Below are 13,883 nucleotides of genomic sequence, written 5' to 3' on the forward strand. Positions count from 1 at the left end.
TTTATGAGCCATCATACACTTTCTGGGAATTGAACTCAGGTCCTCTGGAAGCACAGCCAATGCCTTTAACCTTTGAGCCATCTCTCCAGCCCACGTTTGACATTCTTAATCCTTAGGCAAATACAAATTAAAATAACATCAGAATGCCATCTAGTCAGAATAGCTATTATCAAGGAATCTGTCAACAGATGCTCTCCAAAGATGTGAGGAGGGAGGGAACTTTATTCACAGCTGTTAGGATTACAAACTAGCACAGTCACTCTTGAAATCAGTGTGGCAGTGTCTCAAGATACTGAGAAAGAATCACTATGTCACCACTCCAGGGCCTACTACACCCAAGGTCCCTCTACCCTCCCAGAGAGGCTCATGGCTGCTCTATTCACAACAGCCAGGAAATGGAACCAGTCTAGATGTACACCAGCAGATGAGTGGAAAATGAAAATGTGGTACATATGTACTCAAAGGGATTTTATTCATCTATAAAGAAAAAAAAAATGAAACCCTGAAACTTACAGGAAGATGGATGGATCTGGAAAGTATAACCTAAAAAGCAAGGTGACCCAAGCTCAGAAAGACGGAAACCAAATGTTCTCTGTTCTATGTGAATCCCAGCCTGTAATGTGAGTGTGTGTGTGTGTGTGTGTGTGTGCGCGCGCGTGTGCGCGTGCGCGAGCACAAAGGTAATGGCTAAAAGTATAAAGGAGACTAAGAGAGGGTGAAATGAGGTACTGAGGAAGAAGGGGAGGCAACAAATTAGTGGAACAGGTAAACAGAAAAGAGACGTGGTGAAGGGGTTATGAGGGGGTTAGGGAGAGCAGTGGGGTCAGGAGGGGAGAAGAGAATCTAAGAAGAATCTTTGAAAATGTAACAATATCTAATACCTGGAATGTTTTTAAAAACATTTTTAACAAAACAAAGCAAGACACTATTTACCTGGGCTGGAGATGGTTCAGTGGTTAAGACTGTACACTGCTCTTGCAGAAGACCGGAGTTTGGTTTCCAGGACCCACACAGGGCACCTCCCAACTGCCTGTAACTCCAGCTCCGGGGGATCTGACACCCTCTGCTGGTCTCCTGAGGTACTGCACTCAGGTGCACATGCATGTGTGCACCTCCACGCACAGACATGCACGTGCACACATAAATCAGAATAAAGTTTAAAAATGTAAAATTTTGTTTACTTATTCTTTTTTAAAAAGATTTATTTATTTTATGTATATGAGTACACTATAACTGTCTTAAGACACACTAAATGAGGGCATCAGATCCCATTACAGATGGTTGTGAGTCACCATGTGGTTGCTGGGGATTAAACTCAGGACCTCTGGAAGAACAGCCGATGCTCTTAACCACTGAGCCATCTCTCTAGCCCCACTTACTTACTCTTTTTATTATTTATTTATTTATTTATTTATTTATTTATTTATTATGTATACAGAGTTCTGCCTGCATGCCAGACGAGGGCATCAGATTCCATTATAGACGGTTATGAGCCACCATGTGGTGGCTGGGAATTGAACTCAGGACCTCTGGAAGAACAGACGGTGCTCTTAACTGCTGAGCCATCTCTCTAGCCCCTACTTATTCTTATTTGAATCCTAGTCCTCACTTTAAAAGTCAGAAGAGTTCACTTAAAAAGTCAGCAGGGTGCAGGGCAGTGGTGGCACACGCCTTTAATCCCAGCACTTGGAAGGCAGAGGCAGGCGGATTTCTGAGTTCGAGGCCAGCCTGGTCTACAGAGTGAGTTCCAGGACAGCTAGGGCTACACAGAGAAACCCTGTCCCGAAAAAAAACCAAAAAACAAAACAAAAAAAAAACGTCAGCGAGGTTCCTCTGTAGGGGATGGTGACAGAAGGATTGTTGGGGGCTTGCTGGCCACCAATCTAGTTGCAGCTCAGTGACAGAGAGAGACCCATATCTCAAGGGAAGAAGGCACAGAATGGTGGAGCAGGACACCTGATGTCTCCTCTGGCCTCCACAAACACACATACAACAGAAATAAAACAACACACCATGTATTTGTTGGCTTAACTGATGGGAGCGCTGAGGCAGTTGGGCAAGTCAAGGCAGAAGCATGAGCCCACCACACCAGCCCTGGGCGAGGAGGACTGAGGAGCAGCCTCGAGTCAGTAGACTAGCTGCATCTAAGCTAAAATCCCTGGTGGTGGGTCTCACTCCCTCCTAGCTTGGCCGAGGCATGTACTCCCATCAGGCAGTAAAAACCGGGCCAGGAAGACTGTGGCCTTTGGGGTTTGTTTCATTGTGTTTTTATTATTAAAAAATGCAGGCATGTGGAACACAGATAATTTGGTCCCGTATGAGGCTTCCTCTGGCTCCCGCATCTGAGGAATTTAACGAGAGGCAAACCAGAGGGAACTGTACATAGCTATTTGGGATGTTTGAAAAGGTTTAAAAAAAAAAGTGGACTTCAAAGCCCTGGAGGGTGACCTCCCTGGGCAGGCTGTGATTGGGAGTGTTGCTTGGATCTTTGTACTGAGGGTTTTATATATATAAAGGATACGGAGGTCGGCATGGGAAGGGGGGGGGGTGGTGGTTGTAAGATTTTGTTTTTGTTTATGTTCTTAATAAGTTTTAAAAAGAAGAGGATAATGCCATTCAAGTTAGACCCTTAAATACGCTTCTTGGAACAGTGAGAATTAACTTTCCATCTTTATGTGCTTTGAGGGACAATAACACAGGTTGGGAAATAATTATTTTCCAAGCTCCGGGGTTTCTCTCCCTCCCCCTGCTCTTTCTGTTCCCAGTCTAGCTCGGTACCATTTAAATTTGTTCTCGTGGCACACTCCCGCCTGCTTCAGCTGTATGAAGGGGTCCCCTGAAACTTGTGGGGACCACTCTAAGATCTTTGCTAGCCATGTAGTTGTGAGTTTGGGGAGGTGGAGTATTGAAAGACAGGATCTCACTACATAGCCTTTGGCTGACCCACAACTCACTCTCTGTAGATCAGGCTGGTCTACTCACGGAGCTCCGCCTGCCTCTGCCTCCTGAGTGCTGGGATAAAAGGTGTGCACCCTCATGTTTAGACTAGCAAGTAGTTTAAAGAGTTTAATACACTCCACTCAAGTCAACCCTTGCCCAAGTTTGACCCCGGCCACAGGCATAAAAGGAAGAGTGATAGATGTGGTAAGCACCAGGCTTCATGTTCTCTCTCTCTCTCTCTCTCTCTCTCTCTCTCTCTCTCTCTCTCTCTCTCTCTGTGTGTGTGTGTGTGTGTGTGCGTGTGTGTGTATGTATGTACATGGCATGGTACACACATGTAGTCAGAGGACAACTGTGTGGAATCAGTCGTCGTCCTCCCCCCTTCCCCCCCCCCCCCCCAGCGAGGGTTATGGGCATCACCTTCACCCATTGAATCATCCTGCCCCACCATCCACAGTTCTTGCTTGGTCTTGTTTGGTTTGGTTTTGCTTTCGAGACAGGGTCTCACTATACAACTCTGGCTGGCCTGAAACTATGTAGCCAGGCTAGCCTTGACCTCACAGATATCTGCCTACCTCTGTCTCCTTAGTGTGAGGATGAAACGTTTGTACCACTATACTAGGAGTCTTAATGGGAATTTGCTACAATGCATGGGTCTGTTTGAACCCAGTGAAGGCTATGCCCATTGTTATAGCTCAGGACCCCTAACCACAGTCTTACCACATGGAGTTTACTTGCTTTTAATTTTTATGCTTTTTTTCTTTCTATAAAAAAATCTTAATTTTGTAACTGGCATGAACTAGTTGTATTACTTCTAACTAGCACTAGGACTCATAAAGAGGGTTTCATGCAAGAATATAGTCCATAGTCCATTATTAGGTATGTTTCCCTTCCATCCGTGGCCTCTCCCCACCAGATGCCACACCTGAGCCATCTCTCCAGCCCATGTGATTATCTTTGGTTGCATTCTTTTTCCCCCGAAAACAACACAACTCCATTCTTTGTTACAGCTAAAGACTATTCCACCCCGTGTCTACCACATTTCATTATCCATCTGTCCACTGACTGACCTGAGGGACATGGACACACGCACCTGTCAGCTGACCTTCAAAAGGCAAGACCTTGGGGATCATTAGCCCACTAGACCAGGCATTCAAAGCTCTTTTGGGGACATAGACATCTTAGTTGAACTGATGAAAGTCAGACTTCTTGGGCTGGGGAGATGGCTCAGCAGTTAAGAGCACTGACTGCTCTTCTGGCAGACCTGAGTTCAATTCCCAGCAACCACATGATGGCTCACAACCATCTGTAATGGGATCCAACACCCTCTTCTGGTGTGTCCGAAGACAGCAGCGGTGTACTCATATACATAAAACAAATATGTATATATATTTTTTTAAAGTCAGGCTTCTTATCAAAAACGGAACAGAGAGGGCTGGCAAGATGATTCAGTGGGTAGAGGTGTTTGTTCTGTAAGCCCAGTGAAAAGTGGTTGGAGAGAGCTGACTGCAGACACACATTCAGCACACACAAAACAGTAATAAAAACAGAAAGAAAAAAAAACCTGAAACAGATGGCTAGATGAGGAGATACACACTAATGTGGGAAGGCAGAGGTGTGGATGCAGGCAGAGGTGAGGATGCAGGCAGAGGTGAGGATGCAGGCAGAGGTGTGGATGCAGGCAGAGGTGTGGATGCAGGCAGAGATGTGGATGCAGGCAGAGGTGTGGATGCAGGCAGAGGTGAGGATGCAGGCAGAGGTGTGGATGCAGGCAGAGGTGTGGATGCAGGCAGAGGTGAGGATGCAGGCAGGGGTGAGGATGCAGGCAGAGGTGTGGATGCAGGCAGAGATGTGGATGCAGGCAGAGGTGTGGATGCAGGCAGAGATGTGGATGCAGGCAGAGGTGTGGATGCAGGCAGAGGTGTGGATGCAAGCAGAGGTGAGGATACAGGCAGGGGTGAGGATGCAGGCAGAGGTGTGGATGCAGGCAGAGGTGAGGATGCAGGCAGAGGTGAGGATGCAGGCAGAGGTGTGGATGCACACAGAATTACATGCTGCTTTCCAGGGGCAAGCTCTAGGCCACCTCACATTGCCCTCCTGTCTGAGAAGGGAGGCAGGGAAGGCTCACTGGTACTGGAGGAGCAGTTGCAACTTTGGGGACAACTGGTGGGGAAAAAATATATATGGTTTCCGTCCAAACTTACTTCCTTGTGTTTCTGCTGGGAAGTTTCTGGCCCCAGCAAGGGAGAAGGAGGAGGTGGATTTCCTGGGTCTATGCCCAACCCGCAGTTATTCCTGCAGGGTCCTCTGCACTACGCAGAAGGCTGTGTTTGTACTGAAGGTGACGGCTGGGCTGAGCCAATAGATGAACCGGTGCTCTGTACACAGGGGCCCAGTCGCTTGCAGAATTCATTCCCGGAGGAATCTGGCAGAAACAGCCGACCGTGGTTGAAGAAGCTAACTGCGTCAGGAAGTGTGGACAGGATATGCACACCGCAGGGCTGTGAGGATTGCAGGTCCAGAAGTCCTGGGGCGGGGCCACTCCGGGTCCCACACAGGAGGATTCTGTTCTGACTCTCCTGGCCCATCTCTTCAGAGAGGCGTGTTTCAGTTATCCAGAGCCTTCTGTCCAAATGGACTGGTGTCTGCACACGTCCCCCGATTCATCTATTTTATGGATGCAGCTCTGAAGCATAAAATGCCCACCCTTGGTTGGGCACCCTGAGGTGGTCACTACTGAAGTCTTTTTTCTTTGCAACTGTAAATTTAGTTGTCTAGGGATCTCGCCAGAAGCCCCATGGACAGTCAAAGACATTTCCTAAACCCCGTGAGGAACCCTAGCAGCTCACAGTTTTACCTCTCAAGGTAGCAGTTCCAATCAAGGCACCCCTGGAGACACAGAGAGGGAGAAGAGGCTGGAGAGCTGACTCAACAGATAAGGAAGCCCCCTGCTCTTAAAGAAGACTCAAGCTGGATTCCCAGCACCGACACTGGATGGCTCACAAGCGCCTGTAACTCCAGCTTGGGGGGGGGGGGGTGCGGAGGGGGCAGGGGGGGATCTGACGCCCTCTTGTGGCCTCTGGAGACATTACATTCATACACATATACCCCTCCTCTCCCACATACTTAAAAGTAATCACACAAAAAAATTACAAGTAATCAAAATAGATCAGGGAGAAAGAAAGGGGGAAAAAAAGTCTCTTAGGAGACCTTTGATATGTAACTCGAGAGCTACCAAAATGGCATATAGACTAAACATTGCAACAATTGTTAAGACTTCTTTGAGACTCCCAAACTCGTGACCCCCAATCTGCTCCTTACTGCCTTGCCCCAAACGAAATTCTTTTCGACTGCCAAACCAACGACCTGACTTTACCTGACTCAAGGTCCCTAAAAGATGAAAAGAATACCTTAAATTGCGAGGGTCTCCATCTCTATCGTCTCTGACTTTACTATATCCCAGACTTTAAATCCTCCCCTGTCTTCAGCTAAAGGGGAGGTTCCATTGGCCACTGCCAGATGCTAGTGTGTTTTCATCTGATGCCTTGCTAACTGGAATTCTTGCTAACTGAGGAACTTAGACTTCACGCAGGGATGTTGGTTTGTGCTCTTGACTCAAGGACTCCAGTATTCAGAATGGGCCTGAGACAATCTAGTTCATTCTTTGGTTTCTCTCTAGGAGGTTCAAGAGAGAGCAAGAAGTGGCAATTTGGGGGAAGACCCTCCTGTTTCCAGCCTATCAAACTCTCTTGCTGAAACCCAGGATATATCTCCAAACCCAGGGAGGGACACAGGAGCAAGCTGGTCAGTCCGGTCCTTCCCTGGTTTGGCCACCGTCTCAAGCACAGGGATTTGTGTTCACATATCTTTTGGAAACCCCAAAGAGTTGTAGATGATAGAGGAAGCCCAAAAAGAGCTGCCTCGGGGTAGGTCTGGGGCAAAGGTCTGTCTGGACTTGGTCCACGGTGAAATTATGGTTACATCACAGAACTGTCCAGCCTGGGGACCAGCTTGTCACTCTGTCCCCCACAGACATTTTGGAGAAGCTGATGGTAGGGAGACTATGTAATTTTTTAGATGAGGGGGGTTCCTGCTAGCCAAGGGTCTTTCCCCGGGGGATACATGAAGACATTCCTTTTGTGGCTCTTTGATGGTAGCACTGGGGGCTGGACACACTAACTCATCGAGGAGCAGAGCACCAAGGAAAAGCCTCGAATCTAACAGCAAATTCTTCAGAGGCCATTTGGGCATGAAGTCTACTAGCGTCCTCGCCCTCATTTCTCAAAGGAGGGCTGACACCCCTCTCCTAGCTCTCCATGTTCCTGCCTGGCTCCCTCACTGGGCATTATGTGCTTTGGAGTGATCTATGAAGTAGGCTGTTCCTACCTGCACATGACCGAGAACCAGCAGAGCAGAGGTCTTGGCTAGGAGACACTGAGGAGAAAAAAAAAATGGCTCGATAAAGATTTATTGATGGGGGGCTGGTGAGATGGCTCAGTGGGTAAGAGCACCCGACTGCTCTTCCGAAGGTCCAGAGTTCAAATCCCAGCAACCACATGGTGGCTCACAACCATCCGTAACAAGATCTGACTCCCTCTTCTGGTGTGTCTGAAGACAGCTACTGTGTACTTACATATAATAATAAATAAATCTTAAAAAAAAAAGATTTATTGATGGTGTGGTGGGTAAACCTTTTTGTGTGCAAGCATGAAGACCTGAATTCGATGCTCAGCACCTACTTGAAGAACTGTAGAGGGTGTACATTGGCAATCCCGGAGCTCGGAAGGCAGAGACAGGAGCATTCCCTGGGGAATCTGTGGACAGCCAGGATGGCCTACCTGGTGGATTCCAGGTCAGCAAGACTCTGTCTCAAGAAAACAAATGGATGGATGTGAAGAACTGCGTTCAAGGATGACCTCGGCCCTTCACATGTTTCTACACACACACACACACACACACACACACACACACACACACACACACACACACCTATGTCTACATAAGTTATCTTCTTCTGTATGGTGGTGGGAGTGGGTTCTAAGAATCCTTTTGCTTTCTCTCACGGGGGCCAAAGGAACAGCAAGGATCTGGTTTGGACAGGTACAGAACCAGATCTCAGTTTCCCATCTTTTTATTGGTTTGTTTGTTTTATGTGAGAACACTGTTGCCGTCTTCAGACACACTAGAAGAGGGCATCCGATCTCATTACAGATGGTTGTGAGCCACCACAACCATCTGTAATGTTGGGAATTGAACTCAGGACCTCTGGAAGAGCAATCAGTGCTCTTAACCATGGAGCCACTTCTCTAACCCCCCTGGGCTTCCCATGTTAATGAGCCAGTGATGTCAGAGAAGTCTCTCACTTTTCGGAACCTGGTTCGTTCTCTGTTAGGTGGGCATGGGAAAACTACAGGGATGATGTAAAGCTTGGGCGTGGTTTCCACAGCCAAGAAGCTTTCATGAAGCAGTAACCCTGCTATTTTAGTGTTGACAACCCGAACCAAGAAAGGAACAAGTATGGGAAAACTGAGGCAGACATCACAGGGCATCAGGAAGTGTGGTGTGGGGCTGGCGAGATGTCTCAGCGGGTAAGAACACTGACTGCTCTTCCAAGGGTCCTGAGTTCAAATCCCAGCAACCACATGGTGGCTCACAACCACCCGTAATGAGATCTGACACCCTCTTCTGGTGTGTCTGAAGCCAGCTACAGTGTACCTATGTATAATAATAAACAAATCTTTGGGCCGGAGCAGGGGCTGGTCGAGTAGAGGTCCTAAATTCAATTCCCAACAGCCACATGAAGCCTCACAGCCTGTAGTGTAGCCAGCCATATACATAAAATAAATAAATAAATCAGGAAGAAGAAGAAGGAGGAGGAGGAGGAGGGAGGAGAAGGAGGAGGAGGAGGAGGAGGAGGAGGACGAGGAGGAGGAGGAGGAGAAGGAGAAGGAGAAGGAGAAAGAAGAAGAAGAAGAAGAAGAAGAAGAAGAAGAAGAAGAAGAAGAAGAAGAAGAAGAAGAAGAAGAAGAAGAAGAAGAAGAAGAAGAAGAAATATGGTGTGGCTTCCATGACTCTGTAACCTGCACAGAAAGATGGATGTGGAGAGCTCCAAGCCAGGCTGTCCACTCTGCTGAAACTGTCACCCGATGCTGGGAGGTACTGCATAGACAACAGAATTTCCAGCAGGAGTGTGTGTCCAGGTAGAGTCACAGCCAGAAGCTTCAAGGGCAGGTCACAGACAATGGCAGCTTCCCCTGTATGTGGGGCTGTCCTAGAGACCTGATCCTCAGAGAATCTCCTTGTTCTCACGAGGACGAAACTCCTGGTTTCCATAGCAACTGAGTTCTATCCCATGGGAATCTCCCACCCTCCCAGTGCCCAGCTGGCCTTCTCTCGTTCCCAGAAGATCCTCGAACCCATTACTGTCCCTTTCATCTCTCATGGGACCCTCATTAGCCCTCCTTAGAGAACAGGAGCACCCTTAGCCAACTGAGAGACCCAGTGGGTTCTTACAAGAGAGCTTAGTTTCTCTGGTGACGTCAGAGGTTCCTCCCCAGCAGGTCTCCCAGGAGATTGGCAGTGGTGACACCTTTGCCTTTTGTGTAAAGCTGTGAATCCACTGCCAAGCATCCAAGGGCTCTTTGGCCACTCGGATCCAGGAAGCAGGAGACTCTTGAAGTGGCTCTCTGTGACAGTTGGGGTTTCGAGGCACAACGAGGGGAATTGTGTGAGCTGCCACAGGTCACCAGGCCACCACTTGGCAGCATGGTTGAAAGAGGTCACAGGGCTTCCTGGGGCAATGTCATCAAAGACCCCAGTTCACATCCTTTCCTCTCCTCAGCATCCTCTGGAGCAGGAGAAAGCTCAGCTCAGCCTGCCTTGCAAGTCCCCACTTTTCCCACCAGGCCCCAGGACTTCTTATCACCAAGCAGGCAGCTTTGGTTCCCAGGGGAGGAAGAGAAGTTCCCAGAAGCCAATTCACTTTGCACTTCCTGGCTGTTTATCCTCATGCATGGTGGGTTCTGAGTCACCCTAGTCAGACCATTGACCTAAAGGCCTTCAGGATTTTCCCTAGAGCAGATCTGCGAACCAGAAGACAGGGCAGGGGGTGGCACTTTGCCATGTCTGGATGAGGAGCTCCTGGGACAGCTTCAGTTCCCAACTCGCAGCCCTGTAGGGGGGCTCTGCTACTCTAGATCATGGTTTGTTTTTAGAGAGGGTTTTGCTGTGTAGCCCAGGCTGGCCTTGAATTCATTGTGAAGCCTAGGCTGATTTCCAACTCATAGTGATCCCTCTGCCTCTTGTTTCTTCTCTCTGTCTCTGTCTCTCTCTATAGATCTCTCTCTGTTTCTCTCTCTGTCTCTCTCTGTATCTCTGTCTCTCTCTGTTTCTCTGTCTGTCTTTCTCTGTCTCTCTGTCTGTCTCTCTGTCTGTCTCCTTGTCTGTCTGTCTGTCTGTCTGTCTGTCTGTCTGTCTCTCTCTTTCTGTCTCTGTCTCTCTGTCTCTGTCTCTCTCAGTCTCTCTCTGTCTCTCTGTCTCTGTCTCTGTCTCTGTCTCTGTCTCTGTCTCTGTCTCTCTCCTTCTCTCTCCCACTTTAAAATTTCTAAACCAGATAATGCTGGGAAACAACTCAGCAAAATCATTGTGGGGCTGGAGAGATGGTTCAGAGGTTCAGTGGTTAAGAGCACTTGTTGCTCTTGCAGGATCTGGTTCGGTTCCAAGCACCCAGATGGCAGCTCACAACTACCTGTAACTCCAGTTCCAGGGAATCCAGTGCCCTCTTCTGGCATCCACTGGCACCAAGCCTGTATAGGATGCACACACACATTTGCAGGCAAAACACCTATAAACCATTTTAATTGAAAAAATAAAAAAGCCGGGCGTGGTGGCGCACACCTTTGATTCCAGCACTTGGGAGGCAGAGGCAGGCAGATTTCTGAGTTCGAGGCCAGCCTGGTCTACAGAGTGAGTTCCAGGACAGCCAAGGATATACAGAAAACCCTGTCTCTAAAAACCAAAAAAATAAAAATAAAAAATATTTTTTTTTACATTGTGAATGATAAGGTACCAGTGTAAATGGCCCAGCAGAGTTTTGCAAAGACTTTACCCAGCTGTGCTAAAATCCCAGGTTTGTTCCCTGCTCCTGAGGCTTGCTGAAACCCAGTATGAAGGTTCACTGGTCTCCAAAGATGGACCCTAGCTTTCTATTTTTAAAAAGGTACAAGGATTCCCCAGCACCTTGAAAGCTGGAAAGTGGAGAGACTTTGCAAGAGAAGTGCAGGGACCCCTCCTTCACTTTACTGTTATAGCCTCCCTCCCTCCCTCCCTCCCTCTTTCCCTTCCTCCCTCCCTCCTTCCTTTCCTCCCTCCCTCCCTCCCTCCCTCCTTCCTTCCCTCCCTCCCTCCCTCCCTGCCTGCCTGCCTGCCTCCTCCCTCCCTCCCTGCCTCCCTCCCTCTCTCCCCTCCCTCCCTCCCTGCTTCCCTCCCTCCCTCCCCTCCCTCCCTCCCTGCCTGCCTGCCTCCTCCCTCCCTCCCTGCCTCCCTCCCTCCCTCTCCTTCAGCCTGCTTGCCCCATTTTTGTCTTCTGTAACTTTTCTTTGACATTTCAAAGCCCCTCTCCTGGTTTCGATTTGAAGCTCCCAGATAGAATCGATCAATTTCAAACAAAAAGAAGAAGAAGAAGAAAAAAAAGGAATTCCACGTCTGCCGTTCAGTCCTCTGGCTTTGGGGAGAGAGAGCTAGAGTCAGAGTCAGCAGACATTCAGCACCTCATTTCCCAGGATACCTCCCTCTCTTTAAAAAGAGAAGGAAATCAAAGGGGAAAGCTTGGCATTCTTGGTGAGCTCAGAGTCCTGAACCTGGTGTGGAGGGCATCAGGGGATAGTGGCCTTGAACTGTCTCCTCCCACTTGGCCCAAGCTCTTTACTACCTGGTCCTGCGATCTCAGGTATTTGAGGAAGCCCATCTGTCAACTTTAAAAGGCTGTGACTCTGCCAAGGTCATAAAGTAGAAGAGAAAAAAAGACAACCTTGGACCAGAGAGCTATTACTCTTATTTTATTGATTAAGGATGAAGGTGGATGGAGCTTGGAGCCAGGAAGGGAAATTGGAAGGACCTTGCAATGGCCTGAGGGTTCACTCCAGCTCACATCCAGGAAGGGTGCCTGGTGAGGCCGGGGCACCTCCGTGGTTGTGTTTCTTTAAGAATTTCCATGGGCATGAGGTTCAGAGAATGGGTGCAGCATTTGATGGCATACCTCTTGGTTTTGCTGTGAGCTGCAGAGTAGATGGGCTGGCTGCCTGGATGCCGGAGGAATTGACTGTTTAAAATGTTTGTACTTGGGGTTGAGGGGCATGGCTCTGTGGTACAGCATTCAGTATGTACACAAGACTCTCAGTTCAATTTCCTGGGCTCCCAAGCCGCCAAAGGAAGAAGGGGAAGAAGAGAGAGCATAGGAGAGAAGGAAGGGGGGACAGGGGAGGGAAGGATGGGGATATTCCTCTATCCTTTTCTCTGACATCAGTTTTGATTTATTAAATATATCACATTAAAATATTATTTGTCTTAGAGCCAGGCGAGATGGCTGAGTAAGAGTGTTTGCCATGCAAATGTGAGTTCAAACCCCTGTGACCTCCATGTAAAAAAGAAAATATATCAGTGGGGTAGTGCACACCTGCAATCCCAGCACTAAGGAGGCAGAGACAGGTTCATCCCTGAGGTTCATCAACTGCCCTAGCTTAACCTATAAGCTCTGGGTTCAGCGAGAGACCCTTTCTCAAAAATGAAGGTAGAGAATGATGGTGGCGAACACGTGACTTTCACCTCTGGCCTCCACATGCAAATACATGTGTACACACATGTATCTATAAACATACCCCAAATGTTATTCGTTTCAATGTTGTACCTGCATTCCCTGGTGGATCTTCAATCACCTGGCCACTGTAGCCTTCAAGGACAAGACTAAATCAGCAAACTTGGATGCTGGGCTATAGGTTGGAGGCACAGGCTCTTGAGAACTTCAAGGGAGTGTTTTAAGGATGCCATAGTGATTTCAAACCAGAGGCCCAGGTCATTGCCAGGCCAGAGTTCTCTCTGAGAGTTGCCTTGCTTTTCTCTCTGGAGGCGTGACATGGTTCTCTGTGACATCTTTGGCTGTGACTGAGCCGAGAAGCTCAGCCATCCTGAGTGCCATTCCTGGGATCAGGGATTGAGCTTTCCCTATGTCCCGGGGATTCCTCCCCAGGAATGTGCTGTTGGGCTGTGCCTTCCCTGGAGAAGGGGTGCTAATGGAAGAGACCTACTAGAATATGAGACAGCAGTGGTTCTCAACCTGTGGTTTCCAACTCCTTTTACAGGGTTTGTCTAGAACCATCAGAAAACACAGATACTTGGGGATGGAGAGATGGCTCAGCGGTTAAGAGCACTGACTGCTCTTCTGAGTTCAAATCCCAGCAACCACATGGTGACTCACAACCATCCGTAATGAGATCTGATGCCCTCTTCTGGAGTGTCTGAGGACAGCTACAGTGTACTTACATATAATAAATAAATAAAATTTTAAAAAAGAAAAAGGAAAACACAAATACTTAATTGCAATTTGTAACAGTAGCCAAATTATAGTTATAAAGTAGCAATGAAAATAACTTTATGGTTGGGGATGACCACAACATATGGAGCTGAGTTAAAGGGCCACAGTGTTAGGAAGATTGAGAACCACTGCTCTAGAGTAAGAAAGAACGAAGCTTTCTTGACTTATGAATGGTCTCCTCTGCCCCAAATCCTCTTTTTTATTGATGGTTTTACAATAATGATTCAGATTTATAGAGTGTGCTCCACAGTCCAGACACACAACTTGACATCATCAAAGCATTATCTCCTTGAATCCTTGCTGCCAGCTCCAAAGAAAAATCCTTCCTTTCATTTGTCTGATGTTTGGTCTTTCA

Source organism: Mus musculus, chromosome 5 (genome assembly GCF_000001635.26).
Source record: "Mus musculus strain C57BL/6J chromosome 5, GRCm38.p6 C57BL/6J".
NCBI lineage: Eukaryota > Metazoa > Chordata > Mammalia > Rodentia > Muridae > Mus > Mus musculus.